The sequence below is a fragment of the Hypanus sabinus genome, chromosome 9 (genome assembly GCF_030144855.1).
Source record: "Hypanus sabinus isolate sHypSab1 chromosome 9, sHypSab1.hap1, whole genome shotgun sequence".
NCBI lineage: Eukaryota > Metazoa > Chordata > Chondrichthyes > Myliobatiformes > Dasyatidae > Hypanus > Hypanus sabinus.
In genome coordinates this window covers 76928186-76950937 of record NC_082714.1, presented here as the reverse complement: position 1 = coordinate 76950937, position 22752 = coordinate 76928186, and the positions used below count along the sequence as shown (strand labels likewise).

General features: G+C 43.1%; 1 protein-coding gene across 4 annotated transcripts in view; it reads right to left on the bottom strand.

The window, feature by feature from the left end:
• Positions 1-22752, bottom strand: part of gatad2b (GATA zinc finger domain containing 2B) — a 142347-nt gene that overhangs the window by 96234 nt on the left and 23361 nt on the right. For all 4 annotated transcript variants that reach the window (XM_059979948.1, XM_059979950.1, XM_059979951.1 and 1 more), the window contains exon 2: positions 20043-20188. The gene's annotated coding sequence lies outside the window, so the exon portion shown is untranslated. The remainder of the gene's footprint in view (positions 1-20042; positions 20189-22752) is intronic.

Genomic DNA, 22752 nt, shown 5'->3' with positions numbered 1-22752 from the left:
GATTTACTCTAGTTAATGATGCCAAACCTCACAACAGCAACTCCAATTAGCAGATGTTGAGTTTTTCCTAAAAAAAATAGTCCCCAAGTAATATGGCCCAAAATTTGCATCCACCTCAGTTCCAACTTTATTCTCCAAATCAGCCAAGTGACCTCCAACCAAGCCACGCTATGAAGATTCTTCACAGTGACTGCTTGGTAAGGCATGTTGTGAGCCAGTACTCACTTTTAGGCCAGAATTGCTTTGTTTAGCTATCACCATCTCATAAACATCTTGGAAAGCAACTGCTCCTGGCTTCTAATGGAAAGTGGCTATTGTTTCATCATTAGTCACAGGATGATGAATACAACACAATGGAATGATAGCTAGGCTCATTTATTTGGAATCAAGCTTTCTCTTGCATATTTCTTTAAGATACTGGGGACCATTTGCCCCATTGAGTCTATGCTAGTGCTCAGAGCATCAGTCCCACTAATTTCCCTCTAACCTATTCACTGTCAGACATCCACCAACTCACCCACCTCCTGCCAATTTCCTGCCACCCACCTAGACCAGGGGCAATATGCAGTAATTAATTAATCTAATTATGAGAGGCATAGATAAGATTAAACAGCGGTATTTCTTTCCCCAGGGTTGAAATGTCTAACACCAGAAGACATACATTTAAGGTGAAAGGAGGTCAAGTTCAAAGGAGATGTGTGAAGGCAAGTTTTTTTTAAAAAAACACAGTAGTGGGTACCTGGAATGTGCTGTCAGGGTGATAATGGAGGCAGATACAATAGAGGCATATAAAAGGCTTTTAGATAGGCCTGTGAATGTGCAGGGGACGGAAAGATATGGTCATCATGCACGCAGAAAGGATTAGTTTAGTTAGGTGCTTAATTATTAGATTAGATTAATTAGTAGCACAACACTATAGTCCGAAGGTCCTGTTCCTGTGCAGTACTTTTCTACGTTGCAACTTGCACCTTTGGGGTTTCTATAGTTTATTTAGAGATGCAGCATGGCAACAGGCCCTTTGGCCCAATAGCCTACTAACCCATACATCCTTGGAATGTGGGAGGAAACCAGATTAGCCAGAGGAAACCCATGGGGTCATGGCAAGACAGCGGCGAGATTGAAAGCAGGAGAAACCCATGTGACTGTCGGAGCTGTGTGACAGCAGCAACTGGCTGCCAAACCTGTTTTGTCCTATTATTGGGATCACTACGCTGACATCCCCCCTTCACAGAGGCAACTCCATCTAATGGCACCAACAAGACTCCCAAGACAGTAGGAAACTGAAGTCTACACCCATCTGCTTCTAACATCACACATTGTGACCTCCATTTTCCTACTTCTACTGGGAGCTGAGTGTCAAGTTCCAGTGGTAGATCCAGATTGATCACAGCCATTCCTGCCATGGAAGAACCAAGCTTGGTTTACAATTCACCTTCATCTCAACCAGAATGAAACAAACACCATACCCTTCTTCCCAAAAGACAATGTTTAGCTCAATTATTATCATGACAGACAAACAACAGACTCTGAAGATGATGAAAATCTAGAGCAACACACACAAAATGCTGGAAGAACTCAGCAGGCCAGGCAGCATCTATGGAAAAGAGTACAGTCGACGTTTTGGACCAAGACACTTTGGCAGCACTGGATATAAAAAAAAGCTAAGGAGTAGATTTAAAAGGTAGGGGGAAGGGAGAAAGAAACACAAGGTGATAGGTGAAACCTGAAGGGGGAGGGATGAAATAAAGAGCTGGGAAGTTGATTAGTGAAACAGCTAAGAAGGGGGAGTCTGATAAAAGAGGATAGAGGCCACTGAAGAAAGAAAAGGGGGAGCAACACCAGAGAGAGGTGATGGGAGGGCAAGAAGATAAGGTGAGAGAGGAAAAAGAGGATGTGGAATGGTGAAGGGTAGGCATTACTGGAAGTTTGGGAAATCTATGTTCATGCCACCAGATTGGAGGCTAGCCAGATGGAATATAAGGTGTTGTTCCTCCAACCTGACTGTGGCCTCATCACGACAGTGGAGGAGGCCATGGATAGACATATCGGGATGGGAATGGGGTCGAATTAAAATAAATGGCCACTGAGTAATCCTGTTTTATCTGCCACATGGAACATAAGTGCTCAGCGAAGCAGTCTCCCAAACTAAGTTGGGTCTCACCAATATACAGGAGGCCACATCGGAAGCACAGCACAGAGTATATGACCCAAACAGACTCACAGGTGAAATGTCGCCTCAATTGGAAGGGCTGCTTGGGGCCCCGAATGGTAGTGAGGTGTAGGGGCCGCGTAGCACTTGCTCTGCTTGTAAGGGTAAGCACCAGGAGGGAGATCAATGGAAAAGAAGAAATGGACAAGGGAGTCACATAGGGAGCGATCCCTACAGAAAGCAGAAAGTGGGGGGGGGGGGGGGGGAGGGAAAGATGTGCTAGGAGGTGGGATCCCGTTGGAGATGGCAGAAGTTGTGGAGAACGATGTGCTGCATGCGAAGGCTGGTGGGGTAGTAGGTGAGTTCAAGAGGTGCTCTATCCCTGGTGCGGTGATGGGGTGAGGACAGATGAACGTGAAGTTAAAGAGATGCAGTTGAGGGTGACATTGATGGTGGAGGAAGGAGGAGGATACCTCCTTCATTCTGGAATGAAAAGCCTCATCCTCAGAGCAGATGAGCGGAGGCAGAAGAATTGAGAGAAAGGGATGGCATTTTTACAAGCAACAAGGTGGAGGAGGTATAGTCCAGATAACTGTGAGAGTCTGAGAGTCTGTAATAGACATCAGTAGATAAGCTGTCTCCAAATACAGAGACAAGGAAATCGAGAAAGGGGAGGGAGGTGTCGGAAATGGACCAGGTAAATTTGAGGGAAGGGTGGAAGTTGGAGGCAGAGTGGATGAAGTCAACGAGTTCCACATGGGTACAGGAAGCAGCACCAACGTAGTCAATGCAGCATAGGAAACGTGCAGGATGGAACAAGATCGACACCTGCCCCTACACCACCTCCCTCACTACCATTCAGGGTCCCAAACAGTCCTTCCAGATGAGACAACACTTAGCCTATGAGTCTGTTGGGGTCATATACTGTGTCTAGTGCTCCTGATGAGACCTCCTGTAAATTGCTGAGACCAAATGTAGATTGGAAGACCCCTTAACTGAGCACAAACATTCCATCTGCCAGAAAAAGCGGGATCTCCCAGTGGCAACCCATTTTAGTTCCACTTCCCATTCCGATATGTCTATCCATGGCTACCTCCACTGTCGTGATGAGGCCACACTCAGGTTGGAGGAACAACAGATTATATTTTGTCTGGGAATCCTCCAACCTGATGGCATGAACACTGATTTCTCAAACTTCCGGTAATCCCACCCCCCTCGCCATTCCACATCCCTTTTACCTTTTCTCACCTTATCTCCTTGCCCGTCCCTCGCCTTCCTCTGGTGCCCCTTGCCCTTTTTCTTTCTTCCATGGCCTTCTGCCCTCTTCTATCAGACTCCCTCTTCTCCAGCCTTGTATCTCTTTCACCAATCAACTTCCAAGCTCTTTACTTCATCCTTCCCCCTCCAGGTTTCACCTATCACCTTGTGTTTCTCTCTCCCCTCCCCCCACCTTTTAAATCTACTCATCTTTTTTTCGCTGTGCTGCTGAAGGGCCTCACCCCAAAATGTCGACTGTACTCTTTTTCATAGATGCTGCCTGGCGTGCTGAGTTCCTCTAGCACTTTGTGAGATGGTCAGAGAATTATTTTGCTTTTTACAAGGTAAATATTTATAAAGAAATGGGAGAACTTGTTGATCTTTTATTTCCAGTTTGGGGCTTCAGTGGAATGTCTCAACCACAAGGAGTTTACAGCATTTTTCAGTAAATGATGTTCCTGGAAAGACACTTGTTTTGGTTGAACCTTGATCTCCTCATGGCACAGCTGTTTTACGTTACTAGGAATGGGTCACAAAGGAAGGCCAGTCAGCAGGGCTTTGTCCGACAGAAGGTAGATGGAAGGTACAGCCCAACCTTAATGCAAATTGTGAACATAGGAGAGAATTGGGCTACTAGCCCATGGAGTCTACTCTGCCATTCCACCATGGCTGATTATTATCCCTCTCAACCCCATTCTCCTACCTTCTCCCCATGACCTTTGAAGTCCAGATTAATCAAGAAACTATCAGCCTCTGCCTTAAATATACACAATGACTTGGCACTGAATTCCAGATTCACAACCCTCTGCCTAAAGAAACTTTTCCTCATCTCTCTTCTAAATGGATATCCACCTACTCTGAGGCTGTGCCCTCTAGTCCTAGACTCCCACTATAGGAAACCCTCTCCACATCCATTCTAGGCCTTTCAATATTTGATATGCTTCAAAGAAATTCCCCCCACCCCTTATAGAGTGCAGGCCCAGAGCCATCAAATGCTCCTCATATTTAACCCTTTTATTCTTGGAATCATTCTCATGAACCTCTTCTGGACTCTCTCCATTGCCAGCACATCTTTTTTTAGATATGGGGCCCCAAAATGCTCATAAGAGCCCAAGGTTGGTCTGGTTCATGCCTTACAAAGCCTCAGCCTTTTTTTTGTTATTCTAGTCCTCTAAATTAATGCTAACATTGCATTTGCCTTCCTTACCACTGACTCAACCTGCAAATTAACCTTTAGGGACTCCTGCACAAAAACTCCCAAGTTGTCTCTGAAAAACAAAAAACTTATCATTTCAGTACTAAATAGCCTAGGACTAATTTTGAGACCACGCTCTCTGTTCTACAAATCCCAGACAAAGGAAAATATTCTCTCTGCAGCTAACAAAATGAATATGGGACTAATGTTCTGAGTTGTGTCTGTATTAATGCAAGGACTATTGTAGGTAAGGCAGATGAGCTTTGAGCACAAGTGAGACTTGGCTGTAGGAGCAGGACTGGCAGCTCAATGTAATGAGATTGTAAGATTTATCATGTAAAAACAAACATTTAAGAATGTATCTAGGAACCTTTGTACATTTCAATGAGGTGACTTCATCATTTGAAAGCTGAATGAATGTAAAGAATAGTGGTGTAGCCTCTGCAATCTCCCACTATAATGACAGTCCTGAAATCTTCAATGGACTCTTGCCATAGCAAGTGATGTTTCTTGAGAAGGGGAACCAAAACTATCTGTAAGGTCCTAGGTGTGGTGTAGGCAGGCCTCCAGATGATTGTAGTAAGTTAAGGCCAAATGCCTCTTTTCTTTACCAATTACCTACATGTAAGGTTTCAGTGACTCTGCTTCATCTTTAGTGTTCTCTTTCTCTCGCTCACTCTAATATATATATATATATATATATACACACCAATGAAAAAGGGTATCTGAATCTCTTACCCCTTACCCTTTTTTTTCATCTGCCTCTTATATGAGGAAAAGTTTCCTACAGATTATCATATCTACACATTATTTTACACTCCTCAATAATAGAACTTAGAACATGATGTTCTGCTGGCCTTTTAACCTACTTTACCATCAATGTAATCCTTCCCTCCTATATAGCCCTCCATTTCTCCATAACCCATGTGCCTAGCTAAGAGTTTCTTAAATATCTCTTAATGTATCTGTCTCTACTTCCACCCGGCAGAGCACTTCACACACACAGCACTTTCTGTATTTTAAAAAAAAGTTACCTCTGTCATTCCCCCAAGATTTTCCTCCAACCATGTTAAAATCATGCCTCTTGATATTAGCCATTTCTCAAAGTCTCTAACTATTCACTTGATCTATGCCTCTTATCATCTTGTAGACCTTTATCAAGTCACATCTCATCTTCCTTTGCTTGAAAGAGAAAAGCCCTAGCTCACACAACCTATCCTCTTAAGATATGCTCTCTAATCCAGGCAGTATCCTGGTAAATCTCCTCTGCACCCTCTCTAAGGCTTCTATATCCGTCATATAATGAGATGACAAAAACTATCATGTCCCCTCAAACTCCTCTGCTCCATGGAAAACATGCAGCCTCTCCCATCTCTCCTCATAACTACCCTTCTCTTTAATTTCTCCTGTTATCAAGATTTTACTTTCCTTTGAGCTCCTCTCTCACACTAGACTTGCAGTCCTCCACTTCTTATGGTTAAGTTTTTTGCCTTGGAAAAATATCTCTGCTATTGCCCTTTTTCTCCTCTCTCGGGCAATATGCAGAATTGCCCACTTCTGTGCAAAAAGAATCCATAACCTACAACTCATAACTCACAGCAGTTGTTGTTCTTTCCACATGTGACAGCCCAATGGTGACATCTCATTATCAGGAAGCTAACAAAGCCTCACCTGTAAAATACTCCTCTCTAGCACAAAAGGTGTAGCTACTGTTGACAGAAAGACAAGGACATACTACAGTACAGGAATAGGCTCTTTGTCCCATGCTATCTGTACCACACACAATTAAAAATTAAATTAATTCCCTTCTGCCTGTACATGATCCACCTCCCTTCATTCCCTCTACATTCACATAGCTGTCTAGCACCCTCTTACGTGTCTTCATTGTACCTGCTTCCATCACCAAACCTGTCAGCCCATTTCCAGGCATCCATCCCTCTGTCTAGAAAAAAAATTACCCCACACACTTACTCCACTTATCTCTTTTAAACATGCCACCTGTTTAAATACATGCCCTCTAGTTCTACCCTGGGGGAGAAAAAAAACACTGGCCATCTATTCTAGCATTGCCTCTCAAAATCTTATAAACTTTTACAGGTCTTCCCTCAGCCTCTGCTGCTCCAGAAGAAACAACCTAAGTTTGCCCAACCTCTCATTAAGGCTCATGCCCATTAATCCAGGCAACATCCTGGTGAACCTCTTCTGTACTCTTGGCAAAGCTTCCACATCATCCTTCCTGTAATAGGGTTACTGGAAATGCACACAATACTGCAGATACAGTGGCATGCAAAAGTCTGGGCACCCTAAGAGATTCGAGCTCTCAGAGAACTTTAACCAAGGTCTCAGACTTTAATTGGCTTGTTAGGGCTGTGGCTTGTTCAGTCATTGTTAGAAAAGGCCAGGTGATGCAAATTTCAAAGTTTTATAAATAACCTGACTCTTCAAACCTTGTCTCATCAATCAGCAGCCATGGGCCCCACTAAGCAGCTGCCTAGCACTCTGAAAATTAAAATAAATGATGCCCACAAAGCGGAGAAGGCTATAAGAAGATAGCGTTTTCACATAGCCATTTCCTCAGTTCGTAATGTAATTAAGAAATGGCAGTTAACAGAAACTGTGGACATCAAGTTGAGGTCTGGAAGACCAAGAAAACTTTCCGAGAGAACTGCTCGTAGGATTGCTAGAAAGGCAAATCAAAACCCCCATAAGAGTGCAAAAGACCTTCAGGAAGATTTAGCAGACTCTGGAGTGGTGGTGCACTGTTATACTGTGCAGCAACACCTGCGCAGATATGACCTTCATGGAAGAGTCATCAGAAGAAAATCTTTCCTGCGGTCTCATCACAAAATTCAGCATCAGAAGTTTGCAAAGGAACAAGCCTGATGCATTTTGGAAACTAGTCCTGTGGACTGATGAAGTTAAAATATACTTTTTGGCCACAATGAGCAAAGGTATGTTTGGAGAAAAAAGGCTGCAGAATTTCATGAAAAGAACACCTCTCCAACTGTTAAGCACGGGGGTGGATCGATCATGCTTTCGGCTTGTGTTTCAGCCAGTGGTGTGGAGAACATTTCACTGGTAGAGGGAAGAATGAATTCAAATAAATACCAGCAAATTCTGGAAGCAAACATCACACCGTCTGTGAAAAAAAGAGCTGAAGATGAAAAAAAAATGGCTTCTACAACAGAATAATGATCCTAAACACACTTCAAAATCTACAATGGACTACCTCAAGAGGTAGGTTTTGCCATGGCCTTCACAGTCCCCCAACCTAAACATCATCGAAAATCTGTGGATCGACCTCAAAAGAGCCATGCATGCAAGACGGCCCAAGAATCTCACAGAACTAGAAGCCTTTTGCAAGGAAGAATGGGCAAAAATCCTCCAAACAAGAATTGAAAGACTCTTAGCTGGCTACGGAAAGCGTATACAAGCTGTCATACTTGCCAAAGGGGTTGTTACTAAGTAGAGACCATGCAGGGTGCCCAAACTTTTGCTTTAGGCCCTTTTCCTTTTTTGTTACAGGCAGTCCCCGGGTTACGTCCGAGTTCCGTTCCTGAGTCTGTCTTTAAGTCGAATTTGTACGTAAGTCGGAACAAGTACATCTGATATTATTTAGTGTCAGTTAGTCAAACGTTTGTCTTAGTATATAGTATATATTTTACCTTTCTATGCTGAAACACTTAAGAACGTATGTTTCAGCGCCTGGCTCAGGAACTCGATCCAGTGACAGACTGCTCCCGAGTGCGCTTTCCACCGTGCCGGGTTGATGCGGAGGATCAAAAACTCAAAACCCCAAAACCCAATAATTAAACCACTGTGTTGCTTAGTAATAATTGTAGCTTTAATTGGGGCAGGGCCTTTCACATGCTCCATTATTCTCACTTTATCCGATATCCTTTAAAATTGTTCTGATCATTGACTGACTGTAACCTAACGCTTTTCCAATGAGCGTTTCACCTCTTTCCAAACGGTTTATTATTTCCACTTTATTTTCAATCGCGATCACTTCCCGTCAATGGAACATAAACACTGTGGGAGGCGGGTCCCAAGCTCCACTGGGTCCTAAGGACCAACACACTGAATTCCCCGGGTCCTAAACTGCACCGCACTGAGACAGGTTAAATGGGACAAGTGGGGGCCGTGCTGGGTTTGAGTATTTGATCCTCCACAATATTCCGCGTGGGAATTTAAACTGGAGGTGGCAGTGTTTTTTTTTATGAGGTCGAGTTGCGAGCTCGACATCAACCCGGCACGGGAGTGGTCTGTCACTAAATCGAACTCGGGAACCTCTGTTCTCTAGCCCGGCGCTAATCTGACTGCGCCACCAGCCAACCGGAACGGGGGTGGGGGGTGGGGGGCAGGGTCAGGGTGAATCTTACTAAGAAAAATTTAAGCTAAATACAAAGTTAAACACTCAACACAGTGTCAACTGCAACAACTTAAAATGGCGGATGGCGTTCTCGTTCCTCGGTTCATAAGGACAAGATGTCCGTAAGTCGGACGTTCGTAACTCGGGGACTACCTGCATTTTTAAACTGTAAAAGATGGAAATAAAAAAGTAATTTTGCTCAAAATATTAAAGAAATGTGTCATCTTTAACATTATGCCTTTTGGAAATCAGGTCATCTTTTACTCGCTTAGCTATTCACAGTAACAGAAATTTTGACCAGGGGTGCCCAAACTTTTGCATGCCACTGTATGGCTTAAACCAAAGTTTTACAATAGATGCAACATTTCTTCCTTACCCTTATACCCAAATCCCAGCCCAATAAAGGTAAGCATGTCCTGTGTCTTCTTTAGCAACTTTAGCACCTTGGAAAGAGGAAGTGAGATTACGGCCCAGGTTAACTTTTAACTGAGCCTCACCCATATGTTGGTGGCAGCGAAGTCAGAAGGCAATGGGTTCAAGCCCTGTTCCAGCCACTTGAAACATGATCATCCCCAGAGGACAAATGGTATGCTGCAAGAGTCATCTTTCGTAAGATTCCACAACTCTTATTGCCAGGCCAATATGAGAGTTCTCCCAGGTGCTCTGGTGAACCAACACCAGCTCAGTGGGTGATTACCATACTGCTGCTCACAGCAGCTTTGCTTTCCATACACTGACTGACGCCTAATAACATCCAGAGATGAAAGGGGCTCTAGACAGAGAGATTTCTCTTTGCATTGTTACACATACCCAGCCTCAGTGCTGCCAAGAAAGGGGGTGTGATAGCACCATGAGTGTTTTATGCAGCACAGCTAGTCTTGTGTTTGCAGAAACCACTGAGCAGCAGAGGCTTCAAAGGCACACTGTTCATCCTAATTAGCCTGCTGCATAGGCTGGAGCGCTGAGGAATCCTTCTACTTCCAGCAGACTGTTCACGTTTCCAGAGACCTGAACATATCAATCAAATAAACTGCACTGCCTCTCGGAGGTGCTGTGGAAGAAATCTGAAGTTTCCAAGCAACTGGAGGGATTTCTGCAGGGATTCTGGCCAACATTCTTCCCCCAATGGCTATGAACAATGGCCTTCCTTCTCACTACTGCTTAGAATATGTAACTGGCAGAAAACTGCCCTAAAGGTTTTCCTCTGTAACACCATTCAACACGCTCCATAGGAGACTTCACGTGAAAAAGGAAGTATTTGCACCCATCAGCCATTGTGCTCAACGACCGACATTAGTCCTTTGTCCAGCACCATTTAAAATTCACATCCTTGTCAAATCCTTGCACAACCTTGACCCCTCACCACCTCTGCGATACAGCAGCTGTGCAAGACATCATTAAAGCCACAGTTTAATCATGTCTATGCACAGGTAGATGTGTGCACAGATGCAACAAAAATTTACTTGCAGTAGCATCACATGAACAGCATTCACAGGAGATAAATTAAAAACAAAATATGCATAATTTATACAAAGAAGAACATAAATAAAGTACATTACAGTGCAAAATATTCATTGTGTTGCATAGTGATTAAGATTTTGCTACATGGATGTAGCTATTCTTGAATCTAGTGGTGTGAGGCTTCAGTCTTCTGTACCTCATAGCTGTAGAAGGATGGCAGGGATCTTTGATATTGAACCTCCTCAAGATACTACCAATAGCGGGGCAGGATGTGCCAGTGATGTACCAGGCAAAAGCCATTAATTTCTACAACTTATGTTTCTGTGCATTCAGGTAGCTGTACCAAACCATGATGCAAAGGGTTAGGATACTTTCAACAGTACATCTATAGAATTTTGTTAAAGTGCTTGGGGTACCATATATAGGAAGGGTGTCATTAAACTGGAGTGAGCGCTCCTCTAAACCTGGTGTGATGTTCCATCAAAGCTTCTCTCAGCCCTTTCTCTCCACTTTTTCTCTGCAAATTTAAAACCACACCTTCCTACTTTACTCATTTTGATGAATGACCCTTGAGCCAAAGGGTTGACCTAGACAGAGCAGAGGAGCAGCTATCAATCGCCCATTTCCATCAATACTACTTTAATACCATTTGTTAATTATCCCCACATTTCTCAATAGCCCCTGTGACATTCTCACTTACCTATATACTAAAGGCAATGTATTGTAATACAGCAGCCAATAAACATATTAAATAACAGAGAAACTGGAGCATCCCAGGGGAAATTTACATGGTCTCCGGGAGAACAGGCAACCTCCCAGACACAAAAACAGCGTCAGAGATTGGGACTGAATCAGCTCTCTGGTGCCATGAGGGAATAGTGAGCAATTCCATCATCAGCAGAGTTTTGCTCCAATTTTCCTCGACCCTCTTAGCTCCAGAGAACAATTCCAGTTCTCCAGTCTGTACAAGACTGGATTTAAGATGTTCCTTAAATTTTACTCGGGCAGCTTTAATCTACCTAACCCAATACATACCCATGTGTAATTGTATGGTCACAAATCAGATTGGAATATTTAACTACATTAAAGAAAATGCATAAATATAAATTGGTTGAATATTTCTTTATATCCCAGAAAATCTCAGATTTCTTACCTCCAAAGTGCAGACAACTATCCAAAGTTAACTCCCCCAAAAAGTTGTCCATTTTTTCTCATATGGCATTGCTTAATAGAACAAGGTCTTAACCATGGCTTAGTGGATATTACTTTTGCCTTGAGAGCTTAACTGCTCCCACACAGCAATTGTGGTATCTTTTATGTCCCTTGGGAGGGTAGAAGGAAGCTTGATTTAACACATTCTCTCAAAGCTGCACTGTGCTCGGCTTCCAAGAACAATTCTCTACTGCTGCTGCCTCCCAGTGCATAACCCTCAAGACCCTTCAGTAAAAACATTATTGAGTCACTGTCACATCATCATTCAATGGAACTTGCTTCCAGTAGGCTGTTGTGTTTCCCGTGTTACACAGTTGAACATTCCAAGAATGCTGGTTTGGTCACATCTGGAGTATGTCTTGCAATATGTTCTGCAATAAAGTCATTTTACCATTCACCATCAGATTTCTGAACAGTCTGATTCCATGAGCACTATCTCAATACCTCACAGTACCTCGTACACACACATACACCATAAGAAATGTCCAATCTTGAAGTGGGTGAGCTACAACAACAGGAGGCAACACCAGGTTCTACTCCTGTATCTAATAAAGTGGCCACTTACACTCAGTCCACTTCAAAGTTCAACATACTGTACTGTGTGTTCAGAGATGCTCTTCTGCACACCACTGTTGCAATGTGTGGTTATTTGAGTTACTGTTGCCTTCCTGACAGCTTGAACCCATCTGGCCATTCCCCTCTGACAGTTCTGCCACTCACTGGATTTTTTGTTTGTTTTTTGCACTATTCTCTGTAAACTAGAGATTGTTATGTATGAAAATCTCAGGAGTTTTGCAGTTTTTGAAATAGCCAAACCACTTCGTCTGACACCAACATTCAAAGTCACTTAGATCACATTCTTCCCCATTCTGATATTTGGTCTGAACAACAAATGGACCCCTTGATCACACCTGCATGCTTTTATGCATTGAGCTGCTGCCACATGATTAGATATTTGCATTTACAAGGCGTATTTAATAAAGTGGCTATTGAGTAGTATATTTTATGTACTGCACTATACTGCTCTGCAAAATGACAAATTTCTTAACGTACGTCAGTGAAAATAAACTAATCATAAAGAAATAAATAGATCTGATTCGCACTCCAAAAGGGATGTGCACTTCAGGGAAGATGCAGTAGAGATTGACCAGACTGCCACACTCATATCTCTGCAAATAGATCCTGATCCAGATGATACTGACTGATGTGGGAGAGAAAAAAACTCATACTTCATAGCTCCCTTACCAACTTGGCAGGTCAGTATTCTTGTTAAATTCTCATCGCAGGCAGATGAATACAAAAGCCTGAATGCACACAGCACCAGGATTAAGGCTGCTTTTATAAATGGTGCCCTAGTACGATAAGACAGACCCTTGACCTCGCAATCTACCTCCTCATAGCTGTTGCACTTTAACTGTTACACTTTATTCTGCACTCTTAATATTTTCCCTTGTTGAGGTGCAGTACAGCACAGCACAGAAACGGGCCCTTTGGTCCATCTAGTCCATCAACTTGCACCCAGACCATAGCCCTCTATACCCCTCCCATCCAAATTTTGCTGAAATCAAACCTGCGTCCACTATTTCCACTGGCAGCTCATTCCACACTCCCACCATTGTCTAAGTAGTTCCCACTTATGTTCCCCTTAAATATTTCACATTTCACCCTTAACCCATGACCTCTAGCTCAGATAAAAAAAAGCCTGTTTGCACTTACCCTAGCTATACCCCTCATAATTTTGTAAACCTCTATCAAATCTCCCCTCAATCATCAATGTTCTAGGGAATAAAGCCCTAGCCTATTCAATCTTTCCCTTTAACTCAGGCCCTCAAGTCACAGCAACATCCTTCTAAGTTATCTCTGCACTCTTTCAATTATTTACAACTTTCCTATAGGTAGGTGACCAGAACTGGACAAAATACTTCAAATTGTGCCTCACCAATATCATAAACAATTTCAATATAACATACCAACTCCTGTACTCAATACATTGATTTATGAAGGCCAAAGTCCCAAAAGATTTCTTTATGACTCCTATCTACCTGTGACACCAACTGCAAGGGATGAATTCCCAGATCCCTCTGTTCCACTGCATTCCTCAGTGCCCTACTGCTCACTGTGTAAGACCTACCCACGTTGGTTCTCCCAAAATTCAACACCTCATGCTCATCTGCATTAAATTCCATCTGCCATTTTTCCAGCCAATCCAGATCCCGCTGTAAGCTTTGATAGTCTTCCTCACTGTCACTACATCCTCAATCTTGGTGTCATCTGCAAATTTGCTAATCCAGTTTACCACATCATCCAGAGCATTGATACAGATGACAAATAACGGACTCAGCACCGACCCCTGCGACACATCACTAGTCACAGGCCTCCAGTCAGAGAGGCAACCCTCTACAATCACACTCTGGCTTCTTCTGCGAAGCCAACGCCTAATCCTCAATGCACTAGTAAAATGAAATAATCCGAGTGAAATCGAATCTCACCAAGTTTACCATTCTCTGCCTAATGCTGCCCAAATATGCTTCAAGCTGCATTTATATATCACCCTTAAAAGTACCAAAAAAAATTCCCAGCGATGCAAAAGAGCTGGAAATCAGAGATAACGATAGGAACTGCTGGGAAAATTTAGTAGGACCGTTCAGGCAGGAGTAGTCTTTGTCTATAGTTCTCATTGCCTCTGTAAAGCAGCCAGAAATCAATAACTGCAGCCACCTCAGACATTCCCTCTTCTCCCCTCTGCCATCAGACAGAAGATACAAAACCTGAAAGCACGCATCACCAGACTCAAGGAGATCTTCAATCCCACTGTTATAGGACCATCAATGGACCCCTAGCACCATGGTAGCATAGCAGTTAATGCAATGCTATTACAGCTCAGGCATTCCAGAGTTTGACACTGCTCTGTAAAGAGTTTCTGCACGTCCTTCCCCATGGAATGTGTGGGTTTTCTCCAGGTACTTCAATTTCCTCTCACAGTCCAAAGACATACAGTTCTGGGTAGGTTGTAAATTATCCCATGATTAGGTTAGGGTTAATCCGGTTGTCGGGGGTTGGAAGAGCTGGAAGGGCCTACTCCACGCTGTATCACTAAATAAAATAAGATGCTCTCTTGCCCTCACTATCTACCTAGATAGGGTCTTGCACCGTATTGTCTACCTGTACTGCACTTTGTAACTGTAACACTTTATTCTGCATTCTGTTACTGTTTTACCTTATACAGCCTCATTGTAATGATGTAATGAATTCTCCATGAATAATATGCAAGAGAACTTTTTCAATGTACCTAGGTACATGTGACAACGATAAACCACTTCTAATAGCTCAGGTAACACACACAAAATGCTGGTGGAACACAGCAGACCAAGCAGCATCCATAAGGAGAAGCACTGTCGACATTTCGGGCCGAGACCCTTCGTCAGGACTAACTGAAAGGAAAGATAGTAAGAGATTTGAAAGTAGTGGGGGGGGGGGAAGGGGGAAATGCAAAATGATAGGAGAAGATCGGAGGGGGTGGGATGAAGCTAAGAGCTGGAAAGGTGATTGGTGAAAGTGATACAGAACTGGAGAAGGGAAAGGATCATGGGACGGGAGGCCTCGGGAGAAAGAAAGGGGGAGGGGGGAATTTTGCATTTCCCCCTCCCCCCACTACTTTCAAATCTCTATCTTTCCTTTCAGTTAGTCCTGACGAAAGGTCTCAGCCCGAAACGTCGACAATGCCTTGCCTTATAGATGCTACCCTGGCTTGCTGTGTTCCACCAGCATTTTGTGTGTGTTGTTTGAATTTCCAGCATCTGCAGATTTCCTCATGTTTGCTCTAATAGCTCAGGTTGTGGGATGAAGCCCTACTCTGTGGACTTTACCGCTCGGAAGCAATGAACTCTGAAAGGTACCACTCTCTCAACCAAGGTAGCTTGACATAAATGAAATAGGTGACATAAATGAAAACTAGGGCAAATTTTTAAAGGACAGGGAAGACCTGACCAGCACTTAACACTCAGCCAGTATCACTGAAGCAGATGAAGTGGCCACCGGCTCTTGTGGAATCTTGCTGTGCTAAATCAATATATTGCTCTTCAAGATGACCCATCAGCAGTGAAGTGCTTTATAAATGCAAGTGTGTTTGGTCATTGTGGCTTTCTTTTACAACTTTCCTGGAAAACAGCTCACAATGCAGCCTGGTTTAGAGATAATCAATAGAGGGATAATGTCTCTAGCTGAAAGAGAAGCCTGCAGCAGTGATTGAAATAATGCTCAGAATGAAAAAATATATGATTGAGCTCTGAAACTAGCACTGACCCATTCACTTAATGCTTCAATTATCAAGGAATAGGGAGCTTAAATGTACAAAGTCTGACCTCTCATGCGCCCTTCACCATTTTGCCTACGTGGTGTAGGCCTCACCCATCCAGGCCCAGAGCGCTGGAAATGGGCTGGATTTAGCACATCCCTCTTTGTGGTGTGAGAGTTTACAACCTACTGACTCAAAAGCATGATTGGACCCCAGTGAATCATAAATAATCACATGTCCACATTAAAGTAGTACATCTGTGGCAGAAGGGACTGACTCAAACCATTGTTTAGTTTATCCACCATGGAAAATAGCATTAGTCCAAAAGATCTAGCTAGATCAATTCACTAACTAGAATCCTGGTAGCCCAATGATAATGGAGTCGTGACTAATACACTGGACAGCAATTTATTTTTTCAGAGTATTGCTTCCTCAGAAGTTTTTTTGTGGTTACAATTGGCCACTTAAAGCTGAACACAAATATAACTTCAGACTACTTATATGATGTAGGAATTTGGAGAAACTAGAAATTAACTTTTATTTAATATAATGCATTTAACTGCATAACAATGTATCAACAGCCGCAAGGCAGGAGGGCCGGACAGCATTCCAAGGCACATCCTTAAAGCGCGTGAACAGTTGGCTGGTATGTTTAAGGACATTTTTAATCTCTCCCTTTTCCAGTGTGTAGTGCCCTCCTGTTTCAAATCGTCCATCTTTGTCCCTGTACCTAAGAAAACCAAGGTAGCATGCCTGAATGATTGGCACCCTGTCGCACTCACCTCAAGTATAAGCAAATGCTTTGAGAGGCTGGTTAAAGACTACATCTGCAGCTTGCTACCATGCACACTGGACCTCCTACAATTTGCCTACTGACGGAACCAGTCTACTGATAACACCATAGCCACAGCACTACACACCGTCCTCGCTCACCTGGAGAAAAGGGATGCATTAGAATGCTGTTCCTGGACCACAGTTCAGCATTCAACAACATAATTCTCTCCAGACTTAACAGGAGGCTCAGAGACCTCGGCCCGCACCCCAGCTTGTGCAGCTGGATCCTGGACTTCCTATAAGATCGCCAATAGGTGGTAAGGATGGGCTCTCTCACCTCTACCCCTCTGACCCTCAACACAGATGCCCCCCAGAGTTGTGTTCCGAGTCCTCTTCTCTGCTCCCTTTGCACCCACGACTATACTGCCTCATACAACTCCAATCTGCTGATCAAATTTGCAGATGACATGACTTTGACCGGCCTTATTTCGAGTGGTAATGAGACAGCCTACAGAAGAGAGGTTGACACCCTGACACAGCGGCGCCTTGATAATAACCTCTCCCTCAATGTCCAAAAAACAAAACAGCAGATTGTGAGTTGTAGGAGGAACGGAGACAGGCTGTTGAGACAGATCAACAGCAATGGGCCTGCAATTGAGAGGGTGAGTAGTTTCAAGTGCCTTGGTAAACAACAACAAATCTACATATAGAGGGCAGGTAGTGAAACTGTCTGATTAGTGCAAGAATTACAACCTATCATTCAACATCAAGACGACAAAATAAATTATAAGTGACTTCAGGAAGGCAAGAGGAACAAGCCCCACTATTCATAAATGGTGAGGTACTGGAAAGGGCCTCCAGTTCAACTTTTGGAGATGAACATCACCGAGGAGTTCTCTTGGTCTATCAACACAACCTCAATAGTAGGGAAGGCACAGCAACATTTATACTACCTGAGGTGCTTAAGGAGAGCTAATCTGCCCCAAAAATTGCTGGGCAAATTTTATTGATGAGCAACATAGAGCATACTGACAGTGTGGTACTCTAGCTGCAGCAAGATAGGTGATTAGGATGCTCCAAGAGGTGATTAGGATGGACTAGCACATCATTCAACTACCAGGTCTGGAGACAATCTATAACTCTCAATTCTTATGGTGTTCTCGAAACATCATTAAAGACCCATTCCATCCTGGACACTGTTTGTTCAATCTCCCACCATTTGGTTGGAGGTACAGAAACATCTTAGCCAAGACAGTAAGTCTGAAAAAACAGCTGCTTCCCCAGGGCTGTTGTGCAGCTGAATAATGCTACAACCCAGCTTGCCAATGACCTTTCAAGTGATATGGAATATTGTTGTCACTTGTTGCATGTAAATATGGATTTAAAAAAAAATTAAGTTATACTGCATGCATTGTAAATATCGATTTTGCATTGACTGAAGTAGCCCCACAATCTTATTGTAGTGAGCAACAATAATAAAGTTCTGTTCTATTCCATTTGAAGTAACTTCCCCATCCGAGACATGCTCTCAATGCTTTTCAGGAGGCACTGCAACATGAAAATCCACACTCAGCTTCTACTCCTCCCCCATCAGACTTCTGAATGGTCCAGGAACCTATGAATTCTGCCCCATTATTCTTTCTGTTTGAACTATTTATTTTTGTGATTTATAGTACTTTATGGCTTTGCTTTGCTTTGCAATGTACTGTTACTACAAAACAACACATTTCACATAATTTAAGTCAGTGATAATAAGTCTGATTTGGATTCATTTAGTACCCTGGAATATTTTATTTGAATGAATTGCTTCAAACCAGTTTTATGTACTCACCACTCACACAGATATTGTTTCTGTAGAGCATTTTTTACTGCACTATGAGCTCAGGCAACATCAGCTGCTTGTGACCAGATAAAATATCTGGTCAAACTCATCCAAACACTTTTCCTATCCTAAAGACAGCAATCATTTAATCACCTCTCTGTATCACTGAGAACAAGCACAACTTCCACAACTCTTTCACCAAACACAAAACCCAGAAGAATCAGTGGTGAGTCTGTAGAAGTCATTGCCACAGATGGCTGTAGAGGTCAAGTAATTGGGTATACTCAAAGCAGAGGTTGGTAGGTTCTTGATTAGTAAGGGCATCAAAGGTTATGAGAGAAGGCAGGAGAATGGGTTCAGAGGGATAATAAATTAGTAATGAAGGAATAGCAAAGCAGACTCATTGGGCCAAATGGCTTAATTCTGCCACTGCAGCTAGCTACTTTTAAGGTCCAAAGTTCCTACACAGTGTCAATAAATTATGCTCTGAATCCTGTCACATTGCAGATCTTCTGAGGTTAACAGCACTGATTAATGAAGAGCCTGTATGTATGAATAAGCATTTGGGAGACCATTAGGGTGGATTTGCTGACTGCCTAAGGGACAAACACCCCAACTCTTATATACAGATACAGCACAGTAACAGGCCCTTCCAACCCAACAACCTCATGCCACCCATTACACACATGGCCAATTATCCTACTAACCTGTACAACTTTGGGATGTGGGAAGAAACCAGAGCACACAGTCATTGGAAAAATATACAGACAGACCCTCACGGACAGCGGCAGGAATTGTACCTGGATCACTGGTGATGTAACAGCCCCAGTATGCCCTGGTAGGCCTAACTTTCTCTCTATTTAAAAATACTTCCTGGTGCCCCAACATTCACTATGTATATCCTGCCCTGGTTTAACTTCCCAAAATGCATCCTTTTGCACTTGTCCAAGTCAAGTTAAATTCCATCTGTCATTTCCTTGCCCACATTCCCAGTTTAACCATGTCCTGTTGAAGCTTTAGGTGACCTTCCATGCTGTTCAGTGTCACCACTCATTTTAACCCTTATAAGTGAGGCTCCAGTTTCACATGCCATCCAACTTTCAATGCAGAATGCACACATAACCTCCTGATCCAGGTGATCAAGCTGGCACACCAACTTGCCAATTCTAAAACGGTAGGGGCAGGACACAAGGGCCTATTTCTGACAACAATTCATAATGCCCTTGACGGTTTCAACAATAATCTCCCTGAATTTAGATATAGGGATCAGACAAGGATACCAATGGAATTTGCTAACCTGACTGTTTGCTTTCAAAGGATACCCCTGGAGACAGTAAAATTCTTTCTGGTGTTGGGAATGTATTATCCAAGATCTTCATTTCAGGGAAGTTTGAAAGGCATGCACCGTTACTGTCAGACAAGCAGAAATTCTGGGAGTAGGTGGGGATGGTTTTGATAAGGAGCTGAAGCAGCCTGCCTCTGTGCAGACAGCAGGAATCCTCTTACCTGCTGCAGTCTCTTGAACAATTCCGAGGCAGAAATCAAAGATGTTGACGTCACGCAATGGGCAGAGTCATCCTGGACAAGAAACTGATGACAGAAAGCAAGGTGGAGGGATCTGAAGGACGATCAGACTCCAAACACTACATCCTCTGCAAAGCAAAATAAATCAAGACTGTGAAAACCCAGATCATTCATTGTTTGATTACTGGTCACAAGTTCATAGCTCAAGGGAAAATAGATTTACAATTTCCTTCGGGCACAATTGATCAGAATTCTATTGGATCTAAATTTACGATCACAGTTAAAGTAATGATAATTATGATTAATGCACTTAATCATGGAACCGTAAATGCTGCGATGCAGAAAACCAAATAAGAAACATTGCCTGAAACTCAGCTGGCTGCAAGGGTGCTTTGTGCTGCAAAATGGAGCACCCAGAGTCTGAGATTGATTAGTCCCATTTAAAGAAGCTTGCACATGATGCCATGGCCCCAAAATACTGGATGTTCTTCTAAACACCTTAAATGAAGATGTTTCCACCATTTTGTTTGGTATTGGTTCACTACTGTCATGTGTACCAAGAGACAGTGAAAAGGTTTTGTTTGCGTGCCAGCCAGACCAATTACTCCATACACAAGTACACTGAGGTAGTACAAATAGAGTGAAAAAACACAATGACAGAATGTAATGTTACAATTATGGAAAAGATGCAGTGCAGGAAGACAAAATGCAAGATCACATTGAGCTAGATTGAGAAATTAAGAATTTTGTAACAGCAAGATACAAGTCTGCACTTCAGCTTCTAGCATCTAGTTTTTGTTTTGATTTTCATCCAACATTTAGTAAGGTCATGGGGTGAGACTTTTACCTCAAATACTAATAAGTTCTAAGTAAATTTATTATTAAAGTATATACGTGCAATCTCAGGTTCATTTTCTTGCAGGCATTCACAGAATGAAGAAATACAATTAAATTAATGAAAAGCTACACACAAAAACTGATAAATAACCAATGTGCAAAAGAAGACAATCTGTGCAAATAAATAATACAGAGAACATGAGTTACAGAATCCCTTAAAAGTGAGTCTTAGACAGTGGAATCGGTTTGGAGATGAGGTGACTAAAGGTACCCTCGCTGGTTCAGGAGACTGATGGTTGAAGGGTAACATCTTGCCATTTTTCTTGGTTACTTCAACTGGAAATCTATAGATTTTCACAATGAATGCAACGAAAATCTGCATAGACCTCTAAGGTAGAGAATTCTGAAGATTCACCATCCTCCAGATTAAGAAATTTCTCTTTAGTTTAGTTGCAAACAGCTAGCCCTGTATCCTGAGATGCTTCAATGAAGGGGGACTTTCTCCCTGCATCCACCCTGTCATGTTCTGGATGAATAATTGCAAGTTTCAATGAAATAACCTCTGATTTCTCTGAACCGCAAGAAGAAATGGCCCACCCTGTCAAACTCTACTCCTATGACTGATCCTGCCATTGTAACCGTGAACTTGAAACTTCACACTAAACCAAGCTTTTAACAGAGGGAGAAATACCTTCCGATAAGAAGGCAGTACACTCACATGCAGCGGCTTGTGTTGTCTTTTATAAAAAGGTTTTTTTTCGATTGCAAGACCCCACTGAACTGTAACTAATTTAAATTACTGCAGGTCTATCCCATCAGCAAGTTGCTCGTTGGCTGAGAAACTGAAGGAGCAGGACTTGGAGCAGACAGAGACACTGTCTGTGACAGAGAGGCACTGGAGTGGGTATGCAAAGATGATCACTCTAAGAGCAAGTGATCATTTAAGTCTCTTTTCTTATGATAGCATTGATGGTGTTGAGTGCTGCAAGAGCTACTTGGCCTCAGTCACTCAGGGGAGGCATTAGAGTTGGGCCCTCCACCAGAGTGACAAAGGTGGTGTGGCGTGAAGCGAGTACTGCCCCTTTTTTTTGCAAACGGGAAAAAATCTGCAGATGCTTGAAATCCCAGCAAACACACAAAATGCTGGAGGACAGAATGTAGGTGCTTGGCGAAGCGGTCTCTCAATCTACATCAGGTCTCACTGCTATACAGGAAGACACACCAGCAGAGCTGGGTACTGTAAATGAGTACAGGAGGCACCCAACAAGCTCACAGGTGAAGTGACCGTAGATGATCCCAAAAGACTCATAGGTGGAGGGTCGCCTCATCTGGAAGGTTTGTTTGGGGCCCTGAATGGTAGTGAGGGAGCTGGTGTAGGGACAGGTGTAGCACTTTACGTGCAAGTGTTGGGATCATTTACTGTATCCAGCACTGCTGGTGTGGCCTCCTGTATATTGGTGAGATCTGATGTAGATTGAGAGACCGCTTTGCCAGAAGAAGTGTTATCTCCCAGTGACTTCCTATTTTAATTCTGTTTTCCATTCACGATGAAGCCACACACAAATTGGTGGAGCAACACTTTATATTCTGTCTGGGTAGCCTCCAATCTGATAGCATGAACATCGATTTCTCAAACTTCCGGTATTGCTCCATACCCACCACGCCCCCCCACCATTTCACCATTCCTATTTTCCTCGCTCACCTTATCTCCTTACCTGCCCATGACCCCCCTCTGGTGCTCCCCCCTTCCTCTCTTCCATGGCCTTCTGTCCATTCCTATCAGGTTTCCCCTTCTCCAGCCCTTTATCTCTTTCACCATCAACTTACCAGCTCTCTACTTCACCCTTCCCACTTT